The sequence below is a fragment of the Clupea harengus genome, unplaced genomic scaffold (genome assembly GCF_900700415.2).
Source record: "Clupea harengus unplaced genomic scaffold, Ch_v2.0.2, whole genome shotgun sequence".
NCBI classification, from domain to species: domain Eukaryota; kingdom Metazoa; phylum Chordata; class Actinopteri; order Clupeiformes; family Clupeidae; genus Clupea; species Clupea harengus.
Genome location: NW_024880587.1, coordinates 8,292 through 15,845, shown reverse-complemented (window position 1 = coordinate 15,845; position 7,554 = coordinate 8,292). Strand labels below are relative to the sequence as shown.

Here is a 7,554-nt window from a genome sequence, read left to right as displayed (position 1 = left end):
CCACATTGCACTGCTGTAATAGCTCACAACTGGTTGGAGACTCAAGAGATTTATAGCGTATCATTGTCATTAATATCAGAATGAATTGCGGATATTCATATCTCATCTCATTGGTGTATCACAGCCAAGGTAAGTTGTCATTTAAGTAACGTCTGAAGTTGAATGTAACGTTAATTACGTGTTTTAAAATGATTTCGATTGCTAGCTAGCATCGACGTCAAGTCAAGTCAAGTCAAATGTATTTATAAAGCACATTTAAAAACAGCTCACTCTGACGTGTGTGGCTGTCTAATGGTTTCTTAAATAATGCTAAAGTGAAGTTACATGTTACTTGTTGGCTAATTTTGGCCTGTTTTCAGGCTTAGATTTTGTTTTTGGAAAAAGGCAACGTTAGCTGCTAGTAGGTGAGAGGACGTTTGCAAGCTAGTCAGCTAACAATAATTTTCTCTGGAGACCTATAGTCATCCAATAAGTTATCTGAGGTAATGATAACGTTCAGGAAATCGTAACTTTACGTTACAAATGTATGTAAATATCATTCAAGTACTTTTTTGTGTTGTTTAACGCAAAAATTGGTTGGACATTGCTGGAATATTATAGGTTTTATGTAGACATCTGTGAGCTAACGTCATTATTTGAGTCGTCGTCAAACAGAAGTAATGGACATCACGGTTCGGTATAACGGGGTTAAAAGCAACAAAACCCAAATGTATAAGACTATGTTTCTTGTCATTTATTTCCGCAGGTAGTAGTGGAAGCCACAGCTACGTCTTTATATGCTCTGGTTAGTTTGTTCCACCTAGTGTTATACAGTTGCTAACGGTTTATAGTTAAAGGGTTTCCCTGTGGTTCCGAAATATCAATCCCAAGTATAACTTTTATTGCTGCCTTTTAGAGCCGCTAAAACTAGTGTGCATTAGATATTAGCAATGTTTTATGTTTTAAATAGCCATATAATGACCTAGTTTTAAACAGCAATAGAACTCAAAACAAAATGCTATGATCAAACAAATGCATTTTGTTAAAAGTAGTCGGCACAAATTAATTCTTTGCAACTCTTCGCAAACTTTGCTAAATGAACGTATAGGCTACAACAAAGAATTAAAACCAATAGCCTTGCTATTGTTAATTAAATAAAGACATTAGCCTACATTAAATGTATGTATCTTTGCATTCCAAGCTCGTTAAGTTTAATAACTTGAAAATACCCTTTCATGTCCTGACCATTTTAACTGTTAACACTTTCCACGGAAGGTTTGAATAGCATCAATTATGTTTGTTAATTTCCCCCTTTGTTTACCCGCCATTTTGGAGGGGTAGGTTGATCAAATTCGCAAATCCACCCACATTTGACGAGTAGCGGGTGCTAATTTCCATCCCTGACTATTTGTATAACATGGTTGATGTTTTTCATTAGGATCTTGTAATGGTGTACAGATAAGAGTATATCTGTCTGTGTGGGTAGTGCTTTGTCGTGAACATGTTGCTTGTTAATTGAGAGATTTAAGTCTAACTAAGGATGTGCACCATTTTTTTTTATGAGGTTTGGCAGATTTGCATTTCATATAACTTGCCATGTGCCTCTGTCCCTTATTCACAGAAAAGAGAAGACTTCCTTCTTCAAGAAAGTAAGTATATCTAATACACTGATGTACTGTATCAAGAATGCATATACACACCATAGTATATTTGCCATTGTTTCACAATCCTGGGTTACTTAAAATGATTACTTGATAAAATAATATATATTGGTATTTTTGATGGCTATACACATTTGTAATGACATATCAATATTGACTCCTATGCGCAACATTTTTGGTGTTTTAATTTGGTCAGTAGTAATTACTCAACCTGTAAAAAAAAATGCGTAACCTTGTTCCTTATAGCACATACCATAGTACATTTTCTATGATCGCATTTTCATATCAGAGGCAACTCTGTAGTGTGGCAATTTTAATGCGCTTACACATGTGGACACCAATGATCAACATCATTTATGCTTGAAATAATAAACGGTGCATTAAATTACACAGTATTGGTCATCCGTGATACTCTGATCACTTAATATCAATAAGCAAATTTGGTCTATAAGGGATGTTTATTTATTTTATGATTGTACATTAACCCTCCCAATATTTTGGCCTCTTCTACCTAGATTTGCTTGGAGATTCATGTTGGTCTGGACAAGTAAGCTCTTTGTCTAGTTTACTATATAATGTTTTGTACATTAAATACTTATAAACATTTATAGGCATTGCTTGTTTTACAAAGTGTTTGAAACTGATTTTGTATTTGTTCTGTTCTGTCTTTTAGGCCTGTTCCAGACTAATTGTGACCTCTATGCAAATAAGTCTTCCCTTTTAAATAAGTGTAAGTCAACAAGGCATACACACACCGTAATAAGCTATCCTTACCAAAGTAAATATACCACAGCTAATGTAAGTGTGAACACCATGCTGTTAAATAAAGATATTAGCCTACATTAAATTAATGTATCTTTGCATTCCATGCTCGGTAAGTGAAATAACTTGAAAATACCTTTTTATCTCCTGACCATTTGAACTGTTAACACTTTCCACAGAATGATTGAATAGCGTTAATTATGTTTGTTAATTTCCCCCTTTGTTTACCCGCCATTTTGGAGGGGTAGATTGCTCAAATTTGCAAATAGCGGGTGCTAATTTCCATCCCTGACTGGTTATATATGAGTATATCTGTTTGTGTGGGTAATGCTTTGTCGTGAAGATGTTGCTTGTTAATTGAGAGATTTTAGTCTAACTAAGGATGTGCACCGATTTTTTTTTTAATGAGGTTTGGCAGATTTGCATTTCAAGTAACTTGCCACATAAATATGTATTTTTGTCCCTTATTCACAGAAAAAAGAAGACTTCCTTTATCAAGATCTCCTTTATCAAGACCTCCTTTATCAAGACTTCCCACATCAAGACTTCCCACATCAAGACTTGGCGACCTCTTATGTGTTTGGCGACCTCTTATGTGTTTGGCGACCTCATATTCTTGGCGACCTTTTATGTTCTTGGCGACCTCAATTGTAGCTTGGCAACCTCATAGTCTTGGCGACCTCAATTGTAGCTTGGCGACCTCATAGTCTTGGCGACCTCAATTGTAGCTTGGCGACCTCATAGTCTTGGCGACCTCAATTTTAGCTTGGCGACCTCATAGTCTTGGCGACCTCAATTTTAGCTTGGCGACCTCATAGTCTTGGCGACCTCTTATTCTGAATTATCATTCTGCATTACCATTGATATAAATCAATTCTCAGTGATATAAAGTTGCAACAGAACATTTCTCATTGCTATTGATATTGTCTGTGTGTGACAGTGTGACATACATTTTCTGAACAGTGCTACATCTATTCTGAAGTTGAGAAGTTCACTACATTTTGAAGTAGACATTAAGTCAACATTCTGTTTATCATTGGTGATCAAGTACTGAAGTGTACATTGACCTAGCTACTGTTGAGTGTATTCTGATTATATTTTTTCGTAATTGTGTCCAGATCTCCATTCATTTTTTTTACCCAAGTCCAGGTATTCATTGTGACCATAAAAGAATATTGGGAAGCCATTAAACCATAAGTTATATTTGACTGAACAGTAGCCTATTTTTATATAGAATTGAAGTTGAAATTAAATAGTTTGACAAGGAACAGTAGTATTGTTTGAGAATACTGTAAAGAATCATACTGAAAATATTTGTACTGCAAGCAATAAACTGCATAATACATTCAGTTCTCATCGAATTCATTTAGTTGTAGAAGTTGTCATAGTAAAATTTGAAAGAATGGGTCGAAAGGGGAAGCGTTCTGAAGCACAGAAACGACGCTGGCGGAAGTTGGACCTCTCTGAAGTTGAAACACCAGGTCACCCTTCGTTTACCCAGGATGAGTTGAGTGAGACACAAATGCAGGTAGATGAGGTACCTTGTGCAGCCCGCATGGAGATGGAGGGTAGCGAGACCAGCATCAGCTGTGTTCAAGCATCTCATAGCCAAGGTGATGTGAGGTATGGGTGTAACAGGAGCAAGCAGTGCACTTGCAATTCCCTGACATTTCTTGCTGCTCTTCATGACCGAACTGTGCTGAACAGCACTGATCTTGACTACATCTTGCAAAAAGGTAACTTGATGTATAGTAGTGTACAGGAAAGGTTGAGCAGTGGGGACTGCATCGCACCAGGTCACTTAGCTTTTGATGAGCTTCCAGACAATGTAGAAATTCATGGACAGACCTATCATGTTGTTAAGTGCCTGTCACGATATGGATATCTGAGACAAGTTGGACCTGATGGCACAGACTTACTAAAGCTCTCTGAAAGACTGCTGTGTCTGTCTTCTGATGTAAGCCATGCATTGCTTACCATAGGCAGCCTTACAATTGCTGTATTTAGGGACGAGAGTGGTAGATATGGCTTTTTTGATCCCCATTCTAGAACACCTGATGGATTCCCTGCTGAGTATGGCACTGCTGTGATGTTGACCTTTGCCAACTTGAGTGATATGATTGGTCGACTGCTTGTATTCTGGGCCCTGGTGGAATCAGCTGCTGATGAATGGTTGTATGAGCTCATGCCATTATTGTTCACATCTGAAAACCATAGACAACAGCCAAACTCCCTAGATGAAAATGTACAGCCTCTTCAGTCTGGAGAGTATCTAGCTGCTTCACTGAATTTACCTAGTAAACGTAGCAAAGACTACAGACGTAGAATATTTGTGAAAGTACAAAACAAATTGTCGAGCAGAGAGAAAAACACAGTTTCAAAGCAGCAAAAGTATTATGAAAGGAACAAGGCAAAGAGGTTGGAGTATGAGAGAAACAGGTATGCAAACTGTATACAATACAAAAGCTATAAGAAAACATATATAACAGAACGTTACACGCAAGAACCCAATTTTAAATTGAGACAAAAATTATATGTCAACAGCCATTATTCCCATGATCTGAATTATCGCACAAAGCAGAAAGCATACATAAAGCGCCGTTACTCCCATGATATGAATTTCAGATTGAGGCAACAGGCTTACATGCAGCACCGTTACTCCCATGATATGAATTTCAGATTGAGGCAACAGGCTTACATGCAGCAGTGTTACTCCCATGATATGAATTACAGACTGAGGAAACAGGCTAATATGCAGCAGCGTTACTCCCAGGATATGAATTTCAGACTGAGGAAAAAGACTTACATACAGCAGCGTTACCTGCAAGATGTAAATTTTCGTTCAAGGCAGAAGTCGTCCATGAGATGCCATTATGCATGCAACACCATGTACAGACAGACACAGAGAGAAAACTACACTAATAGGTACAGAAATGACCCATACTTCAGGCATTATCGTTCTCTACAGAAAAAGAAGTATGCACATGTCAATACAAATTTCCAGAGAATCCTTCACAAAATGCGATGTGCTTTACAAATACAGCACAAGTATCATCACTACAATCTTAAACGCCTGTCTGGACTACAATCAGACCGAGAGATTGAACAAGAGTCCATGTCAACAGAAAGCGCCCTTTTGCAGGAAGCCATTGCATCCTTTCAAATGGAAATAAAGAATGGACCTACTTATGTTTGCACAGTTTGTCACAGAGCTTTGTTTCATAATCAGGTAAAGAAATGCAACCATGACAGTTATAAAAGGAATATAGATATGATTGGTAGATGTTTAACAGGGAAGTACGTACACAAATGCAGGCGTGACTGCAAAACACTTGAATCATGTTGTGCCCCTGAAGAGAAGAGAGAGTGGATTTGTCATAGCTGTCATGAGAATTTGAAGATGGGGGAAATACCGTCCATTGCTGTTATGAATATGCTACACCTATCACCAATTCCTCCCGAGCTCAGTGATCTGAATATACTTGAGAGGCACATAATAGCACGATACATACCATTTGCTAAAATAATCAGTCTTCCTAAAGGCCAGCAGAAGTTAATACATGGTGGGGTTGTGTGTGTCCCTTCAGAGGTGGAATCAACAGTCAATGCATTGCCCAGACCCAGTAGCCAGTCTCAGCTTTTGAAAGTGAAGTTGAAAAGAAGAATGAATTATACAGGGCATTACCAGTTCCAAACAATTGATATGAACAAAGTACTGAGTGCCTTATCAAAACTGAAAGAGATACATTCAGAGTATAAGGACATAACTATAAGGGATGATATACCAGCTTTTGAAGATCCAATGAATAGCTTGGCAGATGAGAGTCACATTAATGATGACATTCGTGCAGATATTGCAGATGCAACTAATCTAATGAGACTGACACATGGGATGAGTGTGACATGACAGACACAGGAGGACACTCAGGGACGAACAGTGCATGCAATCAGCCAAACAATGAAAACCCTGAGTTAAATGATGCCCAGGATTCACCTGACACTGAGCAGGACACTAATCAGCAGAATGGTGGATGCTCAATAGATTCATGCTTACAGCCATCTGATATTGCACAGGAAATGATAACATTTGGTGAGGGTATATTCAGTGTGGCTCCAGCTCAGGGAAACAAACCAGTGAGTTTTTTCAGAGTTCCCAAACTAGAGGCAATGGCTTTCCCTGTGCAGTTCCCCACCGGAATGAACACTTTGGATGTAACACAGAGACTCAGGAAATTAACCCCAAGCAGATATTTCAATGCACGTCTTTTTTCTGCTGACAATCGTTTTGCTCTAGACTCCAATTACATTTTCTTTGCACAATTTATCACAGAAATGTACTTAGCAAATTCTAGTATGTCTATACAACTCCGTAAAGGGAAACCTATGACCAGAGATGGGCGCAAAATAACTGCAAAAATGCTACAAGACAAACGTGAAGTGGAAAAACTGGTACGCAACAAAGATGCCACTCGATTCATGCAGCCTTTGAGAGGAACACCTGCCTACTGGGAAAAAACCCTCAGAGACCTCTTTGCAATGCTTCGACAGCTAGGCACCCCAACATTTTTCTGTACATTTAGTGCTGCAGAAATGAGATGGCCAGAGGTCATACAAACAATAAAGGCACAACGAGGTGAGCAGGTAGACGTTTCTGAGCTTGACTGGGCTGCCAAGTGTGAGATTTTACGGAGTAATCCTGTCACCACCATGCGCATGTTTGACAAACGTGTTGATGCACTGCTGAGACACCTACTCTTATCACCTGCTCAGCCCATTGGTGAGGTCATAGACTACTTTTTTTCGGGTGGAGTATCAGGCTAGAGGATCGCCACATATACATCTTTTGGCCTGGTGTCAGAATGCACCTGTATTTGAGGAGGACCCAGATGAGAAAGTGTGTGAGTTTGTGGATAAGTACATAACATGTCAGCTGCCTGACCCAAACACAGATCCGAGCTTTTCAAAATTGTCACAGAGGTGCAAACCCACAGCAAACGACACTCGAAGTCATGTAAGAAAGGAAATAAGCACTGTCGATTTGGATTTCCTAAACAACCTGTAGAGAATACATTTATAACACGACAAATGCCAGAAGAAATCAGAGATGGATCTGAAGATGAATCAAACCATGGTCCTTCTTTCATGACTCCTG

At 38.7% G+C, this 7,554-nt stretch overlaps 1 long non-coding RNA gene across 1 annotated transcript; it reads left to right on the top strand.

The window, feature by feature from the left end:
• Positions 1–534: 534 nt before the first annotated feature.
• Positions 535–3,751, top strand: LOC116223899. The gene is made up of 4 exons (XR_006152206.1): positions 535–1,628; positions 2,156–2,187; positions 2,314–2,370; positions 2,877–3,751. It is a non-coding gene; the product is annotated as an uncharacterized LOC116223899 (long non-coding RNA).
• The last annotated feature ends 3,803 nt before the right edge of the window (positions 3,752–7,554 follow it).